Source organism: Dermacentor albipictus, chromosome 2 (assembly GCF_038994185.2).
Source record: "Dermacentor albipictus isolate Rhodes 1998 colony chromosome 2, USDA_Dalb.pri_finalv2, whole genome shotgun sequence".
NCBI lineage: Eukaryota > Metazoa > Arthropoda > Arachnida > Ixodida > Ixodidae > Dermacentor > Dermacentor albipictus.
The window spans coordinates 38,210,437-38,215,231 of record NC_091822.1 but is presented as its reverse complement, the minus strand read 5'-3'; positions in this window follow the sequence as shown (position 1 = coordinate 38,215,231).

The window sequence follows — 4,795 nt, the reverse complement described above, 5'->3', positions numbered from 1 at the left end:
ACAACTACTGCTAAAATGTTAGTAAGGTTTGCTGCATTGAAAAGAAAAAGTAAAAATCGAGTGACAAAGCGATTATTTTCTTTTGGTTGTTCATACCAATTAATACTTGTGCTCTACAAGTTTAAATGGACTGCACTGCTGAACATTATGGCAAATACAGAAAATGGTAGGACATGTGCTCTACTCGCAAACAAACTTATTGAAGACAAGCCTTATGTACATGCAAATGGATGAGTTTAAAAAAGTAGACTGCACATGCAGATGTACAAAGCCGGGTGATAAAAAAAATGGGGAATTGAGTACGTGAACAAGACAAATGTAAAAAGAAAAGAAACTCAGGAGACAGGTTAAATAATAAAACGAACACATAATGTCACGCTACATTACAACTTGTGTGACCAACTTGTGTGACTGTAACTTGTGTGACAAACTCGTGTGTGAACAATTTCCTTTGATGAAAGGGTCACTAAAGCCAGGCTAATTCACTATTCCTTTATTCTGTACACATGAAATGTTTCAATTATTTATCTTGCTAGTTTGTTGTAATGACGTGAGAGGATAATAGTATAATTGAAGATTGGGTTACGGCGGCATGAATGAAAGTGACATTGCAAATGGTAATGCAGTGCGGACAAAGGAAATAAGTGGTGGTGCTCTGGCCACTCTGCAATTAAGAGGCACTAACAGTAGATTTACCACTCAATACTCCCATGCACTGTCAAAAGATCTGCCTCTTCAGCTGGTAGCATCACTGGGTTACCATCGTCGGCACCTCAATAACTTGTACGCAACAATGTAAGCATGATGAAGCACGTCGCTCGCGTTGACTCTGCAGCGTGACGTGGTCAGGGGGAACATGCAAGCACCCACCGTGAATGCTCAGTGGCTATGGTGCTGGCCTGCTGAGCACAAGGCCGCGGGATTGAATCCCGGCGACGATGGGATTTCGCATTTCGATGGGGGTCAAATGCGAAAACAACCGTGTACTTGGATTTAGGTGCACGTTGAAGAAGCCTAGGTAGTCGCAATTTTCGGAGTCCTCCACTACTGCGTGCCTCATAATCAGAAAGTGGTTTTGGCATGTAAAACCCCATAATTGAATTTAACATGCATGCAATGCTCATATCATGCCTGAACATGCGTACCACGTTACAAAAAACACACACATAGAAAAGCTATAAGGCCGACTAGAAAATGGTAGCACTGACTACCGCTAGGCAGCGGAGACCTCTCGCGTGTGTGAGTGATGATAATAACCGTAATGATAAACAAGTGGTGCTCTTTTTTAGCGGGTAAATGTTGGGTGCTGGAATTTAACAGTGAAAATCGTGTTGTAAAGGCGCCTTCAATCATGGAGGGGCCTATATACCAGAGCCTATAATGGCGGCCTTTGCTGTGGCTGCTGCACTGCCCACATGGCAAACTGTCGGAGCTCGCATCTGTAGCCAAAGACAGTGACGAAACTTTTGGAAATAAACACGTCTTATATAAGAAAAATATGGTGCACAGCAAGCTAGTCGGACATATGGCATTGGGACACATTCGCACCCTTTTCACCTGAACTCGGCATGCTCAAGATGTTATATTTGAGCGAAGGCCCATGCAGTAATGATTCAACAGATGTTCTTGAGCCTCGTCGGAATTAGTTGCTGCCATACATAAAATGCTGCTGTGTTTATAAAAATGGTGAGCTCATGCTTGTTTCAGCTTGCACATATTTTGACATGTGAGTTCATTTACTTGCAAGGGTCTCTTCACTTATTGCTACTTCTTTTAAAATCAGTGCATCTAGCAACTTATGTCACTCGGTATTTGCAAATTTTTTTCTTCGCAGGAGAGGAGCACTGCGCACAGAGTGCCTACCGTGATATGCAGTGTTGATGAATGGGATTCGACAACCTTTACCGTCTGTCTTGAGGATATTGTAATTGAAGAGAACACGCTGCCAGAAGCCCTGTCATCATTGCTCACCCTTTTGGGCGTTCGACATCGTGTTTGCAAAAGGGGTGCGCAAAACGCTGGAAGTCATCGCTATACTTTTGGCTGTACCAAGCAACGCACACATTTCACCACTAGCGCGTGCTGCGTACACAGTGTTACAAGCATGCTTCAATTAAGAATTAACCATGTCATTACATACATTCATATTTGTATAAGTGTCTTCTGTTAAAGACACAAGTATTGCTTTGTTTACCTATTTGTTGGCCAGGCGCGCATTTTATTCAGGCTCTTTTAATCTTTTAGCCTGTCTTGTATGTTATGTAATAATAAAACATATTTCGTTGATGTTTCAAAATAGTCACTTCTTGCCTCCTATTTCCGGTGTCTGCCGAAGTAGCAGAACACTTTGGAGATATTCATAGCACATTTTTAATGTGGAAATTGCATTGCAGCTCGTCGTATACGAAGCATACCGAAGGACAAAATGGTAAGTTTAGTCCACTAGGTGTAATTCCTGAACTTGATCCCTGGGGATCAACAAATCATCCCAAATGGATCATCCTCGCTGTTGATCTGTGTGGACTAACCGTTCACCTCGTGCGGTGTAATGGCATTGGGACTAACGGTTAAACCTTGGGCCGTTAGTCCATTGAGACTATCGGTTAGACATGGCCACGTTAGTCCCAAAAGGGATTAATGGCTGTGGCAACTGATTTAGTCCCTTAAGGGGTGAACCACACACCCATTTGACTCTCTTTTGCCTTAGAGTGCAGTACGTGTTCGTGCACCCGACGGCTACGCAACGCACCAGCGTTCTTTCAGCAGCTGAAATCACGAGCGGCAGAGTGAACGCACGCCGAGAGAGACGTCCGTTGATTTACAAATGACGAGTGAGCAATGCGCCTGGCTTGCGCAACATTGTGCGCCTGAGAGATGAAGAGTTGCGTGCGGTCCTTGAATATGCTCCGTATCCGCCTCGTTACCGCTTCATCGCCAGGTGCACGAGTCGGCTTTATAGGCGCTACCTAATAGCTGCTATTAATGAACAAGGCGAATACCAGTCCTGTGGCTTTGCCAAGATAACTTTGAGAGTATACACTAGGCATTTAGAGTCAATTTTGCCCAACCGAACTTTCGTTGCAGTTAGCCTTTGATTTGAACCACTGGTTTCTGTTTCGCTACGACATGACCAAGCCCGTCTTTGTACTCTCTGCGGCAGGCCTGACCCCAGGATGCACTCTCGAACAAGAACAATGAAGTCGCGGACGCAATTCTACCATTGTTTATGAAACTCGCTGCAACAGACAAGTTTGCTTGTTTACGTGTGAACACTTCATGCGTCTAGAGTGTAGTTTTAGAAGTAAAAAAAAATACTGTCATTGTTCGGTGTCATCTATCCAGCTCCCATCATGCCTTCATTCGTGCGATTAGCTCCTGCTCTCACTATCGCAAAGAGCCGGAAAATACGAAGTTTTACCATTGCGTTATTCAGAGCCTATCACATCAACGCTCTGTTGAAAGCAAGTTCACCAGAACCCCCCCCCCCCCCCCTTTTTTTTTTTGTGGCACGAGCATCGAGTGGCACTCTCCTTTCCAGCACAGCACTTCCCTTTCACCTCCTGAGACGACCTCGGAAGAAAGTAAGTATCCATCAGAAAAAATAGGCAAAGTATTACAGCACAAAACTCATGGATTTCATTACATATATGGAATCAGTGCATAAGATTAGTTACATGTTGAGGTAATAAATTGTCGCAAATAATTACTGCTTAATAAAAATAAACGATTACCGCACACCAAAGCACAAAATCGTTGGTTTTAGACAACCACGACGCGAGCCCGACTTTGACCTAATTTGCGGAAGATGAAGCGGAAATAATGACGTCACTATGACGTCACACAGAAGAAGGTGGCGTCATATTTAACCAGCTAAATACTAGAAAAATGTTTACTCCAAGTTTGCTTCGTGCGATGCGTTCATTTAAAGTTAATCTAAGAACACCAAAGGTGGTATGACAGTGCCAATAAGAGATACCTGAGTCAATTATGGTAGCCTACCTTTTATTTTTTTTCTTTCTATGAGCCGTAAGTGCAGAAAAGCTACGCATGTAAGGAGTCGCGACGTAGCCACAAAGTTCAGCCTTGAAATTGTAGGGTTGAAATACTTGAAACCAAATGTTAACTTACCCCCGTATGCAGAAATGCAACTTAAGTTGAAGCACATGCTTGACTTGATTTAGATGACGCCTGGCGTTAACGTGGCCAAAGACGCTCACTGCGTTTCCTTCGGCGCGTTCCCGATAGGCGTCACTCAGATCAAGTCAAGCATGGGCTTCAACTTAAGTTGCATTTCTGCATACGGGGGTTATTATTTACATATATATGAGGAATTCATGGCTGTAACTTTTTGGTCACATCATGGCCTCTTTACCGATTTCAATATTATCGTTTCCTTGCTAATCATTGTTTTTTTAATGTAACGTTGGTCAATTGGCATGCCTGTAACCACCCTATTAGAAAGCTTCAGCTCGGTACCGCCGATTTAAGCACACGGGAACAAGGAAATCGGTTTTCTTGGCAATAATGGCTCCAGGTACATGAGAATGCTTCATTTAAAAAACAGAGACCTGTTTTTGCTGATGGAAGCAAATCTATGATTTGGCAGTTGATTGTACTATAAGTTTAAAATTACAAAATTTAAAATACGAGACTATGACGTTCATAAATCTGTAATTCAGCAATAAAAAAGAGATCACATTACTGACAACTGCACCTGATAGTACAATTATAAGTGTCACAACTGATGTAATATTCACCTCTCTCAAGTACAGCAGCGCTATGTGAGTACAACTTT